The sequence below is a fragment of the Nelumbo nucifera genome, chromosome 2 (assembly GCF_055504915.1).
Source record: "Nelumbo nucifera cultivar China Antique chromosome 2, China Antique-T2T, whole genome shotgun sequence".
In the NCBI taxonomy this organism is placed as follows: Eukaryota; Viridiplantae; Streptophyta; class Magnoliopsida; order Proteales; family Nelumbonaceae; genus Nelumbo; species Nelumbo nucifera.
This window is the reverse complement of record NC_142650.1, coordinates 104,200,550-104,216,148: the sequence shown is the minus strand read 5'-3', so window position 1 is coordinate 104,216,148 and position 15,599 is coordinate 104,200,550. Positions and strand designations below refer to the sequence as shown.

General features: G+C 30.3%; 9 non-coding genes across 9 annotated transcripts; all 9 read right to left on the bottom strand.

Moving 5' to 3' along the window:
* Positions 1–960: 960 nt before the first annotated feature.
* Positions 961–1,033, bottom strand: TRNAA-UGC (transfer RNA alanine (anticodon UGC)). The gene has a single exon. It is a non-coding gene; the product is annotated as a tRNA-Ala (tRNA).
* A 131-nt stretch (positions 1,034–1,164) lies between these two features.
* TRNAA-AGC (transfer RNA alanine (anticodon AGC)) lies at positions 1,165–1,237 on the bottom strand. Its single transcript has one exon. It is a non-coding gene; the product is annotated as a tRNA-Ala (tRNA).
* Positions 1,238–3,746: 2,509 nt separating this feature from the next.
* TRNAA-UGC (transfer RNA alanine (anticodon UGC)) lies at positions 3,747–3,819 on the bottom strand. Its single transcript has one exon. It is a non-coding gene; the product is annotated as a tRNA-Ala (tRNA).
* A 131-nt stretch (positions 3,820–3,950) lies between these two features.
* Positions 3,951–4,023, bottom strand: TRNAA-AGC (transfer RNA alanine (anticodon AGC)). Its single transcript has one exon. It is a non-coding gene; the product is annotated as a tRNA-Ala (tRNA).
* A 2,510-nt stretch (positions 4,024–6,533) lies between these two features.
* TRNAA-UGC (transfer RNA alanine (anticodon UGC)) lies at positions 6,534–6,606 on the bottom strand. The gene has a single exon. It is a non-coding gene; the product is annotated as a tRNA-Ala (tRNA).
* Positions 6,607–6,737: 131 nt separating this feature from the next.
* Positions 6,738–6,810, bottom strand: TRNAA-AGC (transfer RNA alanine (anticodon AGC)). Its single transcript has one exon. It is a non-coding gene; the product is annotated as a tRNA-Ala (tRNA).
* Positions 6,811–9,320: 2,510 nt separating this feature from the next.
* On the bottom strand, positions 9,321–9,393 carry TRNAA-UGC (transfer RNA alanine (anticodon UGC)). Its single transcript has one exon. It is a non-coding gene; the product is annotated as a tRNA-Ala (tRNA).
* A 131-nt stretch (positions 9,394–9,524) lies between these two features.
* On the bottom strand, positions 9,525–9,597 carry TRNAA-AGC (transfer RNA alanine (anticodon AGC)). The gene has a single exon. It is a non-coding gene; the product is annotated as a tRNA-Ala (tRNA).
* Positions 9,598–13,809: 4,212 nt separating this feature from the next.
* Positions 13,810–13,882, bottom strand: TRNAA-UGC (transfer RNA alanine (anticodon UGC)). The gene has a single exon. It is a non-coding gene; the product is annotated as a tRNA-Ala (tRNA).
* Between the last annotated feature and the right edge of the window lie 1,717 nt (positions 13,883–15,599).

The window sequence follows — 15,599 nt, the reverse complement described above, 5'->3', positions numbered from 1 at the left end:
AAATTATAATTAAAATTAATAAACAAAAATGAAAGCAAATATGAAATTCCTCAAAAGATCAAAACACCCTAAAATATATTGGTCCGTTGAGAGTATAAAAATAATTTTCAGATGCGGGGTAACGAACCTCGAACCTCTTGCATGCAAAGCTAGAGCTCTACTATTTGAGCTACGTCCCCAATCGTTAATTATGATCGTAATTTTTGTAATAAATTAAAATTAGAAATTAAAAATAATAAATGAATAAGTAAGAAAAAATGAAATTCCTGAAAGGAGCAAAACACCATAAAATATATTGGCGAGTTGTGAGGACAAAAATGATTTGGAAATACATGTATCGAACCACGTACCTCTAACATGCAAAGCGAGAACTCTACCATTTGAGATACATCCCCATTTCTTAACTATGATAGTAATCGTTATAACAAATTAAACCTAAAAAAATAAAAAATAAAAATGAAAGAAAATAGGAAATTCCTGAAAAGACCAAAACACCCTAAAATATATTGGTGAGTTGTGAGGATAAAAATAATTTGGAAATGCGGTGTATCGATCCACGTACCTCTTGCAAGCAAACCAAGCACTCTACCATTTCAGTTACGTCCCCATTTGTTAATTATGATGGTAATTGTTGTAATAAAATTAAATCGACAAAAATTTAAAATAATAAATGTATATGAAAGAAAATAAGAAATTCCTGAAAAGATCAAAACACCTTAAAAAATATTGGTGAGTTGTGAAGATAAAATTAATTTGGAGATACGGGGTATCGATCTCCGTACCTCTTGCATGCAGAGCGGGCATTCTACCATTTGAGGAAAATGCCAATTTGTTAATTGTGATGGAAATTGTTGTAGTAAATTAAAAATAATAAATAAAAATGGAAGAAAATAAGAAATTCCTAAAAAAAGATCAAAATACCCTAAAATATATTGATGGCTTATGAGGATAAAAGTAATTTGGAGATGCGGGGTATCGAACCCCGTACCTCTCGCATGCAAAGCGAACGCTCTACCATTTGAGCTACATCCCCACTTGATTATTATAATAGTAAATGTTGTAAGACATTAAAAATAATAAATAAAAATGAAAGAAAATAAAAAATTCCAGAAAATATCAAAACACCCTAAAATATATTAGTGAGTTGTGAGGATAAAAATAAGTTGGAGATGCGGGGTATCGAACCCCGTACCTCTCGCATGCTAAGCGAGCACTCTACCGTTTGAGCTACATCCCCATTTGTAAATTAAGATAGCAATTGTTGTAATAAATTAATCTTAAAATTAAAAATAATAAAAAAATATGAAAGAAAATTAGTAATTCCTAAAAAGATCTCAATACTCTAAAATATATCAGTGAGTTGTGAGGATAAAAATAATTTGGAAATGCGGTGTAACGATCCCCGTACCTCTTGCATGCAAAGCAAGTGCTCTACCGATTGAGCAACATCCCCATTTGTTAACTATGATAGTAATCGTTATAATAAATTAAACCGAAAAGAATTTAAATGAATAAATAAAAATGAAAGAAAATTAGAATTTCCTGAAATGCTCAAAACACCCATAAATATATTGGTCAGTTGCAATGATAAAAAAAATTTGGAGATGCGGTTTATCAATCCCCGTACCTCTTGCATGCAAAGTAAGCGCTCTACCGTTGGAGCTACGTCTCCGTTTGTTAATTATGAGAGTAATTGTTGTAATAAATTAAAATTAAAAATTAAAAATAATAAATAAATATTAAAGAAAATAATAAATTCTAGAAAATATCAAAACACCTTTACATATATTGGTGAATTGTGAGGATAAAAATAATTTGGAGATGCGGGGTATCGGTTGCTGTACCTCTCGCATGCATAGCGAGCATTCTACCGTTTGAGCTACATCCCCATTTGTTAATAATGAGAGTAATTGTTATACTAAGTTAAAAATAGTAAATACGTATGAAAGAAAAAAAAAATTACTGAAAAGATCAAAACACCCTCAAATATATTGATGAGTTGTGAGGATAAAAATAATTTGGAAAAGCGGGGTATCGAACCCCGTACCATTAACACGCAAAGAGGGCACTCTACCGCTTGTGCTACATACCCATTTGTTAGTCATGATAGTAATTGTTGCAATACAATAAAATTAAAAAATTAAAAATAATAAAAAAATATGAAAGAAAGTAAGAAATTTATGAAAAATTATTAAAACACCCTACATTATATTGCTGAGTTGTGAGGTAAGAATAATTTAGAGATGCGGGGTATTGAACCTCGTACTTCTCGCAAGATAAGCAAACGCTCTACCATTTGAGCTACATCCCCATTTGTTAATTAAGATAGTAATTGTGGTAAGAAATTCAAATTTGATAAATACAAAATAATAAATAAAAATGAAAGAAAATAAGAAATTCCTGAAAATATCAAATCACCCTAAAATATATTGTTCATTTGTGAGGATAAAAATAATTTGGAGATGCGGTGTACTGAAACCCAGACCTCTCGCATGCAAAACAATCGCTCTACCATTTAATCTACTTCCCCATTTCTTAATTATGATAATAATTGTTATAATAAATTAAAACTAAAAAATATAAAAATAATAAAGAAAAATCAAAGAAAATAAGAAATTGTTAAAAAGATCAAAACACTCTTAAATATATTGGTGAGTTGGGAGGATAAAAAAAACTTTTGAGATGCGGGGTATCGAAATCGAAACACTTGCATGCAAAGCGAGCGGTCTACTATTTGAGCTACGTCCCCATTCGTTAATTATGATAGTGATATCTGTAATAAATTAAAATTATAATTAAAATTAATAAACAAAAATGAAAGCAAATATGAAATTCCTCAAAAGATCAAAACACCCTAAAATATATTGGTCCGTTGAGAGTATAAAAATAATTTTCAGATGCGGGGTAACGAACCTCGAACCTCTTGCATGCAAAGCTAGAGCTCTACTATTTGAGCTACGTCCCCAATCGTTAATTATGATCGTAATTTTTGTAATAAATTAAAATTAGAAATTAAAAATAATAAATGAATAAGTAAGAAAAAATGAAATTCCTGAAAGGAGCAAAACACCATAAAATATATTGGCGAGTTGTGAGGACAAAAATGATTTGGAAATACATGTATCGAACCACGTACCTCTAACATGCAAAGCGAGAACTCTACCATTTGAGATACATCCCCATTTCTTAACTATGATAGTAATCGTTATAACAAATTAAACCTAAAAAAATAAAAAATAAAAATGAAAGAAAATAGGAAATTCCTGAAAAGACCAAAACACCCTAAAATATATTGGTGAGTTGTGAGGATAAAAATAATTTGGAAATGCGGTGTATCGATCCACGTACCTCTTGCAAGCAAACCAAGCACTCTACCATTTCAGTTACGTCCCCATTTGTTAATTATGATGGTAATTGTTGTAATAAAATTAAATCGACAAAAATTTAAAATAATAAATGTATATGAAAGAAAATAAGAAATTCCTGAAAAGATCAAAACACCTTAAAAAATATTGGTGAGTTGTGAAGATAAAATTAATTTGGAGATACGGGGTATCGATCTCCGTACCTCTTGCATGCAGAGCGGGCATTCTACCATTTGAGGAAAATGCCAATTTGTTAATTGTGATGGAAATTGTTGTAGTAAATTAAAAATAATAAATAAAAATGGAAGAAAATAAGAAATTCCTGAAAAAAGATCAAAATACCCTAAAATATATTGATGGCTTATGAGGATAAAAGTAATTTGGAGATGCGGGGTATCGAACCCCGTACCTCTCGCATGCAAAGCGAACGCTCTACCATTTGAGCTACATCCCCACTTGATTATTATAATAGTAAATGTTGTAAGACATTAAAAATAATAAATAAAAATGAAAGAAAATAAAAAATTCCAGAAAATATCAAAACACCCTAAAATATATTAGTGAGTTGTGAGGATAAAAATAAGTTGGAGATGCGGGGTATCGAACCCCGTACCTCTCGCATGCTAAGCGAGCACTCTACCGTTTGAGCTACATCCCCATTTGTAAATTAAGATAGCAATTGTTGTAATAAATTAATCTTAAAATTAAAAATAATAAAAAAATATGAAAGAAAATTAGTAATTCCTAAAAAGATCTCAATACTCTAAAATATATCAGTGAGTTGTGAGGATAAAAATAATTTGGAAATGCGGTGTAACGATCCCCGTACCTCTTGCATGCAAAGCAAGTGCTCTACCGATTGAGCAACATCCCCATTTGTTAACTATGATAGTAATCGTTATAATAAATTAAACCGAAAAGAATTTAAATGAATAAATAAAAATGAAAGAAAATTAGAATTTCCTGAAATGCTCAAAACACCCTTAAATATATTGGTCAGTTGCAATGATAAAAAAAATTTGGAGATGCGGTTTATCAATCCCCGTACCTCTTGCATGCAAAGTAAGCGCTCTACCGTTGGAGCTACGTCTCCGTTTGTTAATTATGAGAGTAATTGTTGTAATAAATTAAAATTAAAAATTAAAAATAATAAATAAATATTAAAGAAAATAATAAATTCTAGAAAATATCAAAACACCTTTACATATATTGGTGAATTGTGAGGATAAAAATAATTTGGAGATGCGGGGTATCGGTTGCTGTACCTCTCGCATGCATAGCGAGCATTCTACCGTTTGAGCTACATCCCCATTTGTTAATAATGAGAGTAATTGTTATACTAAGTTAAAAATAGTAAATACGTATGAAAGAAAAAAAGAAATTACTGAAAAGATCAAAACACCCTCAAATATATTGATGAGTTGTGAGGAAAAAAATAATTTGGAAAAGCGGGGTATCGAACCCCGTACCATTAACACGCAAAGAGGGCACTCTACCGCTTGTGCTACATACCCATTTGTTAGTCATGATAGTAATTGTTGCAATACAATAAAATTAAAAAATTAAAAATAATAAAAAAATATGAAAGAAAGTAAGAAATTTATGAAAAATTATTAAAACACCCTACATTATATTGCTGAGTTGTGAGGTAAGAATAATTTAGAGATGCGGGGTATTGAACCTCGTACTTCTCGCAAGATAAGCAAACGCTCTACCATTTGAGCTACATCCCCATTTGTTAATTAAGATAGTAATTGTGGTAAGAAATTCAAATTTGATAAATACAAAATAATAAATAAAAATGAAAGAAAATAAGAAATTCCTGAAAATATCAAATCACCCTAAAATATATTGTTCATTTGTGAGGATAAAAATAATTTGGAGATGCGGTGTACTGAAACCCAGACCTCTCGCATGCAAAACAATCGCTCTACCATTTAATCTACTTCCCCATTTCTTAATTATGATAATAATTGTTATAATAAATTAAAACTAAAAAATATAAAAATAATAAAGAAAAATCAAAGAAAATAAGAAATTGTTAAAAAGATCAAAACACTCTTAAATATATTGGTGAGTTGGGAGGATAAAAAAAACTTTTGAGATGCGGGGTATCGAAATCGAAACACTTGCATGCAAAGCGAGCGGTCTACTATTTGAGCTACGTCCCCATTCGTTAATTATGATAGTGATATCTGTAATAAATTAAAATTATAATTAAAATTAATAAACAAAAATGAAAGCAAATATGAAATTCCTCAAAAGATCAAAACACCCTAAAATATATTGGTCCGTTGAGAGTATAAAAATAATTTTCAGATGCGGGGTAACGAACCTCGAACCTCTTGCATGCAAAGCTAGAGCTCTACTATTTGAGCTACGTCCCCAATCGTTAATTATGATCGTAATTTTTGTAATAAATTAAAATTAGAAATTAAAAATAATAAATGAATAAGTAAGAAAAAATGAAATTCCTGAAAGGAGCAAAACACCATAAAATATATTGGCGAGTTGTGAGGACAAAAATGATTTGGAAATACATGTATCGAACCACGTACCTCTAACATGCAAAGCGAGAACTCTACCATTTGAGATACATCCCCATTTCTTAACTATGATAGTAATCGTTATAACAAATTAAACCTAAAAAAATAAAAAATAAAAATGAAAGAAAATAGGAAATTCCTGAAAAGACCAAAACACCCTAAAATATATTGGTGAGTTGTGAGGATAAAAATAATTTGGAAATGCGGTGTATCGATCCACGTACCTCTTGCAAGCAAACCAAGCACTCTACCATTTCAGTTACGTCCCCATTTGTTAATTATGATGGTAATTGTTGTAATAAAATTAAATCGACAAAAATTTAAAATAATAAATGTATATGAAAGAAAATAAGAAATTCCTGAAAAGATCAAAACACCTTAAAAAATATTGGTGAGTTGTGAAGATAAAATTAATTTGGAGATACGGGGTATCGATCTCCGTACCTCTTGCATGCAGAGCGGGCATTCTACCATTTGAGGAAAATGCCAATTTGTTAATTGTGATGGAAATTGTTGTAGTAAATTAAAAATAATAAATAAAAATGGAAGAAAATAAGAAATTCCTGAAAAAAGATCAAAATACCCTAAAATATATTGATGGCTTATGAGGATAAAAGTAATTTGGAGATGCGGGGTATCGAACCCCGTACCTCTCGCATGCAAAGCGAACGCTCTACCATTTGAGCTACATCCCCACTTGATTATTATAATAGTAAATGTTGTAAGACATTAAAAATAATAAATAAAAATGAAAGAAAATAAAAAATTCCAGAAAATATCAAAACACCCTAAAATATATTAGTGAGTTGTGAGGATAAAAATAAGTTGGAGATGCGGGGTATCGAACCCCGTACCTCTCGCATGCTAAGCGAGCACTCTACCGTTTGAGCTACATCCCCATTTGTAAATTAAGATAGCAATTGTTGTAATAAATTAATCTTAAAATTAAAAATAATAAAAAAATATGAAAGAAAATTAGTAATTCCTAAAAAGATCTCAATACTCTAAAATATATCAGTGAGTTGTGAGGATAAAAATAATTTGGAAATGCGGTGTAACGATCCCCGTACCTCTTGCATGCAAAGCAAGTGCTCTACCGATTGAGCAACATCCCCATTTGTTAACTATGATAGTAATCGTTATAATAAATTAAACCGAAAAGAATTTAAATGAATAAATAAAAATGAAAGAAAATTAGAATTTCCTGAAATGCTCAAAACACCCTTAAATATATTGGTCAGTTGCAATGATAAAAAAAATTTGGAGATGCGGTTTATCAATCCCCGTACCTCTTGCATGCAAAGTAAGCGCTCTACCGTTGGAGCTACGTCTCCGTTTGTTAATTATGAGAGTAATTGTTGTAATAAATTAAAATTAAAAATTAAAAATAATAAATAAATATTAAAGAAAATAATAAATTCTAGAAAATATCAAAACACCTTTACATATATTGGTGAATTGTGAGGATAAAAATAATTTGGAGATGCGGGGTATCGGTTGCTGTACCTCTCGCATGCATAGCGAGCATTCTACCGTTTGAGCTACATCCCCATTTGTTAATAATGAGAGTAATTGTTATACTAAGTTAAAAATAGTAAATACGTATGAAAGAAAAAAAGAAATTACTGAAAAGATCAAAACACCCTCAAATATATTGATGAGTTGTGAGGAAAAAAATAATTTGGAAAAGCGGGGTATCGAACCCCGTACCATTAACACGCAAAGAGGGCACTCTACCGCTTGTGCTACATACCCATTTGTTAGTCATGATAGTAATTGTTGCAATACAATAAAATTAAAAAATTAAAAATAATAAAAAAATATGAAAGAAAGTAAGAAATTTATGAAAAATTATTAAAACACCCTACATTATATTGCTGAGTTGTGAGGTAAGAATAATTTAGAGATGCGGGGTATTGAACCTCGTACTTCTCGCAAGATAAGCAAACGCTCTACCATTTGAGCTACATCCCCATTTGTTAATTAAGATAGTAATTGTGGTAAGAAATTCAAATTTGATAAATACAAAATAATAAATAAAAATGAAAGAAAATAAGAAATTCCTGAAAATATCAAATCACCCTAAAATATATTGTTCATTTGTGAGGATAAAAATAATTTGGAGATGCGGTGTACTGAAACCCAGACCTCTCGCATGCAAAACAATCGCTCTACCATTTAATCTACTTCCCCATTTCTTAATTATGATAATAATTGTTATAATAAATTAAAACTAAAAAATATAAAAATAATAAAGAAAAATCAAAGAAAATAAGAAATTCTTAAAAAGATCAAAACACTCTTAAATATATTGGTGAGTTGGGAGGATAAAAAAAACTTTTGAGATGCGGGGTATCGAAATCGAAACACTTGCATGCAAAGCGAGCGGTCTACTATTTGAGCTACGTCCCCATTCGTTAATTATGATAGTGATATCTGTAATAAATTAAAATTATAATTAAAATTAATAAACAAAAATGAAAGCAAATATGAAATTCCTCAAAAGATCAAAACACCCTAAAATATATTGGTCCGTTGAGAGTATAAAAATAATTTTCAGATGCGGGGTAACGAACCTCGAACCTCTTGCATGCAAAGCTAGAGCTCTACTATTTGAGCTACGTCCCCAATCGTTAATTATGATCGTAATTTTTGTAATAAATTAAAATTAGAAATTAAAAATAATAAATGAATAAGTAAGAAAAAATGAAATTCCTGAAAGGAGCAAAACACCATAAAATATATTGGCGAGTTGTGAGGACAAAAATGATTTGGAAATACATGTATCGAACCACGTACCTCTAACATGCAAAGCGAGAACTCTACCATTTGAGATACATCCCCATTTCTTAACTATGATAGTAATCGTTATAACAAATTAAACCTAAAAAAATAAAAAATAAAAATGAAAGAAAATAGGAAATTCCTGAAAAGACCAAAACACCCTAAAATATATTGGTGAGTTGTGAGGATAAAAATAATTTGGAAATGCGGTGTATCGATCCACGTACCTCTTGCAAGCAAACCAAGCACTCTACCATTTCAGTTACGTCCCCATTTGTTAATTATGATGGTAATTGTTGTAATAAAATTAAATCGACAAAAATTTAAAATAATAAATGTATATGAAAGAAAATAAGAAATTCCTGAAAAGATCAAAACACCTTAAAAAATATTGGTGAGTTGTGAAGATAAAATTAATTTGGAGATACGGGGTATCGATCTCCGTACCTCTTGCATGCAGAGCGGGCATTCTACCATTTGAGGAAAATGCCAATTTGTTAATTGTGATGGAAATTGTTGTAGTAAATTAAAAATAATAAATAAAAATGGAAGAAAATAAGAAATTCCTGAAAAAAGATCAAAATACCCTAAAATATATTGATGGCTTATGAGGATAAAAGTAATTTGGAGATGCGGGGTATCGAACCCCGTACCTCTCGCATGCAAAGCGAACGCTCTACCATTTGAGCTACATCCCCACTTGATTATTATAATAGTAAATGTTGTAAGACATTAAAAATAATAAATAAAAATGAAAGAAAATAAAAAATTCCAGAAAATATCAAAACACCCTAAAATATATTAGTGAGTTGTGAGGATAAAAATAAGTTGGAGATGCGGGGTATCGAACCCCGTACCTCTCGCATGCTAAGCGAGCACTCTACCGTTTGAGCTACATCCCCATTTGTAAATTAAGATAGCAATTGTTGTAATAAATTAATCTTAAAATTAAAAATAATAAAAAAATATGAAAGAAAATTAGTAATTCCTAAAAAGATCTCAATACTCTAAAATATATCAGTGAGTTGTGAGGATAAAAATAATTTGGAAATGCGGTGTAACGATCCCCGTACCTCTTGCATGCAAAGCAAGTGCTCTACCGATTGAGCAACATCCCCATTTGTTAACTATGATAGTAATCGTTATAATAAATTAAACCGAAAAGAATTTAAATGAATAAATAAAAATGAAAGAAAATTAGAATTTCCTGAAATGCTCAAAACACCCTTAAATATATTGGTCAGTTGCAATGATAAAAAAAATTTGGAGATGCGGTTTATCAATCCCCGTACCTCTTGCATGCAAAGTAAGCGCTCTACCGTTGGAGCTACGTCTCCGTTTGTTAATTATGAGAGTAATTGTTGTAATAAATTAAAATTAAAAATTAAAAATAATAAATAAATATTAAAGAAAATAATAAATTCTAGAAAATATCAAAACACCTTTACATATATTGGTGAATTGTGAGGATAAAAATAATTTGGAGATGCGGGGTATCGGTTGCTGTACCTCTCGCATGCATAGCGAGCATTCTACCGTTTGAGCTACATCCCCATTTGTTAATAATGAGAGTAATTGTTATACTAAGTTAAAAATAGTAAATACGTATGAAAGAAAAAAAGAAATTACTGAAAAGATCAAAACACCCTCAAATATATTGATGAGTTGTGAGGAAAAAAATAATTTGGAAAAGCGGGGTATCGAACCCCGTACCATTAACACGCAAAGAGGGCACTCTACCGCTTGTGCTACATACCCATTTGTTAGTCATGATAGTAATTGTTGCAATACTATAAAATTAAAAAATTAAAAATAATAAAAAAATATGAAAGAAAATAAGAAATTTATGAAAAATTATTAAAACACCCTACATTATATTGCTGCGTTGTGAGGTAAGAATAATTTAGAGATGCGGGGTATTGAACCTCGTACTTCTCGCAAGATAAGCAAACGCTCTCCCATTTGAGCTACATCCCCATTTGTTAATTAAGATAGTAATTGTGGTAGGAAATTCAAATTTGATAAATACAAAATAATAAATAAAAATGAAAGAAAATAAGAAATTCCTGAAAATATCAAATCACCCTAAAATATATTGTTCATTTGTGAGGATAAAAATAATTTGGAGATGCGGTGTACTGAAACCCAGACCTCTCGCATGCAAAACAATCGCTCTACCATTTAATCTACTTCCCCATTTCTTAATTATGATAATAATTGTTATAATAAATTAAAACTAAAAAATATAAAAATAATAAAGAAAAATCAAAGAAAATAAGAAATTCTTAAAAAGATCAAAACACTCTTAAATATATTGGTGAGTTGGGAGGATAAAAAAAACTTTTGAGATGCGGGGTATCGAAATCGAAACACTTGCATGCAAAGCGAGCGGTCTACTATTTGAGCTACATCCCCATTCGTTAATTATGGTAGTGATATCTGTAATAAATTAAAATTATAATTAAAATTAATAAACAAAAATGAAAGCAAATATGAAATTCCTCAAAAGATCAAAACACCCTAAAATATATTGGTCCGTTGAGAGTATAAAAATAATTTTCAGATGCGGGGTAACGAACCTCGAACCTCTTGCATGCAAAGCTAGAGCACTACAATTTGAGCTACGTCCCCAATCGTTAATTATGATCGTAATTTTTGTAATAAATTAAAATTAGAAATTAAAAATAATAAATGAATAAGTAAGAAAAAATGAAATTCTTGAAAGGAGCAAAACACCATAAAATATATTGGCGAGTTGTGAGGACAAAAATGATTTGGAAATGCATGTATCGAACAATGTACCTCTAACATGCAAAGCGAGAACTCTAGCATTTGAGATACATCCCCATTTCTTAACTATGATAGTAATCGTTATAAGAAATTAAACCTAAAAAAATTAAAAATAAAAAATAAAAATGAAAGAAAATAGGAAATGCGGTGTATCGATCCCCGTACCTCTTGCAAGATCCCCGTACCTCTTGCAAGCAAAGCAAGCACCCTACCATTTCAGTTACGTCCCCATTTGATAATTATGATGGTAATTGTTGTAATAAATTAAACCGACAAAAATTTAAAATAATAAATGTGTATGAAAGAAAATAAGAAATTCCTGAAAAGATCAAAACACCTTAAAAATTATTGGTGAGTTGTGAAGATAAAAATAATTTGGAGATACGGGGTATCGATCCCCGTACCTCTTGCATGCAGAGCGGGCATTTTACCATTTGAGCAAAATCTCCATTTGTTAATTGTGATGGAAATTGTTGTAGTAAATTAAAAATAATAAATAAATATCGAAGAAAATAAGAAATTCTTGAAAAAAGATCAAAATACCCTAAAATATATTGATGGCTTATGAGGATAAAAGTAATTTGGAGATGCGGGGTATCGTACCTCGTACCAGTAACACGCAAAGAGGGCACTCTACCGTTTGTGCTACATACCCATTTGTTAGTCATGATAGTAATTGTTGCAATACAATAAAATTAAAAAATTAAAAATAATAATTAAATATGAAAGAAAATAAGAAATTTATGAAAAATTAATAAAACACCCTACATTATATTGCTGAGTTGTGAGGTAAGAATAATTTAGAGAGGTGGGGTATTGAACCTCGTACTTCTCGCAAGCTAAGTAAGCGCTCTACCATTTGAGCTACATCCCCATTTGTTAATTAAGATAGTAATTGTTGTAATAAATTCAAATTTGATAAATACAAAATAATAAATAAAAATGAAAGAAAATAAGAAATTCCTGAAAATATCAAATCACCCTAAAATATATTGTTCATTTGTGAGGATAAAAATTATTTGGAGACGCGGTGTACTGAAACCCAGACCTCTCCCGTGCAAAACAAGCGCTCTACCATTTAATCTACTTCCCCATTTGTTAATTATGTTAGTAATTGTTATAATAAATTAAAACTAAAAAATATAAAAATAGTAAAGAAAAATCAAAGAAAAAAAGAAATTCTTAAAAAGATCAAAACACTCTTAAATATATTGGTGAGTTGGGAGGATAAAAAAAACTTTGAGATGCGGGGTATCGAAGATCGAAACTCTCGCATGCAAAGCGAGCGGTCTACTATATGAGCTACGTCCCCATTAGTTAATTATGATAGAGATATTTGAAATAAATTAAAATTAAAATAAAAATGAAAGCAAATAAGAAATTTCTCAAAATATCAAAACACCCTAAAATATATTGGTCAGTTGAGAGTATAAAAATAATTTTCAGATGCGGGGTAACGAACCTCGAATCTCTTGCATGCAAAACTAGAGCTCTACTATTTGAGCTACGTCCCCAATCGTTAATTATGATCGTAATTTTTGTAATAAATTAAAATTAGAAATTAAAAATAATAAATCAATAAGTAAGAAAATATGAAATTCCTGAAAAGAGCAAAACACCATAAACTATATTGGCGAGTTGTGAGGACAAAAAAGATTTGGAAATGCATGTATCGAACCACGTACCTCTAACATGCAAAGTAGGAACTCTACCATTTGAGATACATCCCCATTTCTTAACTATGATAGTAATCGTTATAATAAATTAAACCTAAAAAAATTAAAAATAAAAAATAAAAATGAAACAAAATTGGAAATTCCTGAAAAGACCAAAACACCCTAAAATATATTGGTGAGTTGTGAGGAGAAAAATAATTTCGAAATGCGGTGTATCGATCCCTGTACCTCTTGCAAGCAAAGCAAGCACTCTACCAATTCAGTTACGTCCCCATTTGTTAATTATGATGGTAATTGTTGTAATATATTAAACCGACAAAAATTTAAAATAATAAATGTGTATGTAAGAAAATAATAAATGTTTATGTAAGAAAATAAGAAATTCCTGAAAAGATCAAAACACCTTAAAAAATATTGGTGAGTTGTGAAGATAAAAATAATTTGGAGATACGGGGTATCGATCCCCGTACCCCTTGCATGCAGAGCGGGCATTCTACCATTTGAGCAAAATGCCCATTTCTTAATTGTGATGGAAATTGTTGTAGTAAATTAAAAATAATAAATAAATATGGAAGAAAATAAGAAATACTTGAAAAACTATCAAAATACCCTAAAATATATTGATGGCTTATGAGGATAAAAGTAATTTGGAGATGCGGGGTATCGAACCCCATTCCTCTCGCATGCAAAGCGAGCGCTCTACCATTTGAGCTACATCCCCATTTGATTATTATAATAGTAAATGTTGTACGACATTAAAATATTAAATAAAAATGAAAGAAAATAAAAGATTCCAGAAAATATCAAAACACCCTAAAATATATTAGTGAGTTGTGAGGATAAAAATAAGTTGGAGATGCGGGGTTTCGAACCCCGTACCTCTCGCATGATAAGCGAGCACTCTACCGTTTTTGCTACATCCCCATTTGTTAATTAAGATAGCAATTGTTGTAATAAATTAATCTTAAAAATTAAAAATAATAAATAAATATGAAAGAAAATTAGAAATTCCAAAAAAGATCTAAACACTCTAAAATATATTGGTGAGTTGTGAGGATAAAAATAATTTGGAAATGCGGTGTAACGATCCCCGTACCTCTTGCATGCAAAGCAAGTGCTCTACCGTTTGAGCAACATCCCCATTTGTTAATTATGATAGTAATCGTTATAATAAATTAAACCGAAAAGAATTTAAACTAATAAATAAAAATGAAAGAAAATTAGAATTTCCAGAAATGATCAAAACACCCTTAAATATATTGGTCAGTTGTGATGATAAAAAAATTTCGAGATGCGGTTTATCCATCCCCGTAACTCTTGCATGCAAAGCAAGCGCTCTACCGTTGGAGCTACGTCTCCGTTTGTTAATTATGATAGTAATTGTTGTAATAAATTAAAATTTAAAATTAAAAATAATAAATAAATATTAAAGAAAATAAGAAATTCTAGAAAATATCAAAACACCTTAACATATATTGGTGAATTGTGAAGATAAAAATAATTTGGAGATGTGGGGTATCGGTTGCTGTACCACTCGCATGCATAGCGAGCATTCTACCGTTTGAGCTACATCCCCATTTGTTAATAATGAGAGTAATTGTTATAATAAGTTAAAAATAGTAAATACGTATGAAAGAAAATAAGAAATTACTGAAAAGATCAAAACACCCTCAAATATATTGATGAGTTGTGAGGATAAAAATAATTTGGAAATGCGGGGTATCGAACCCCGTACCATTAACACGCAAAGGGGGCACTCTACTGTTTGTGCTACATACCCATTTGTTAGTCATGATAGTAATTGTTGCAATACAATAAAATTAAAAAATTAAAAATAATAAAAAAATATGAAAGAAAATAAGAAATTTATGAAAAATTATTAAAACAACCTACGTTATATTGTTGGGTTGTGAGGTAAGAATAATTTAGAGATGCGGGGTATTGAACCTCGTACTTATCGCAAGCTAAGCAAGCGCTCTACCATTTGAGCTACATCCCCATTTGTTAATTAAGATAGTAGTTGTTGTAATAAATTCAAATTTGATAAATACAAAATAATAAATAAAAATGAAAGAAAATAAGAAATTCCTGAAAATATCAAATCACCCTAAAATATATTGCTCATTTGTGAGGATAAAAATAATTTGGAGATGCGGTGTACTGAAACCCAGACCTCTCGCATGCAAAACAAGCGCTGTACCATTTAATCTACTTCCCCATTTGTCAATTATGATAGTAATTGTTATAATAAATTAAAACTAAAAAATATAAAATTAATAAAGAAAAATCAAAGAAAATAAGAAATTCTTAAAAAGATCAAAACACTCTTAAATATATTGGTGAGTTGGGAGGATAAAAAAAACTTTGAGATGCGGGGTATCGAAGATCGAAACTCTCGCATGCAAAGCGAGCGGTCTACTATATGAGCTACGTCCCCA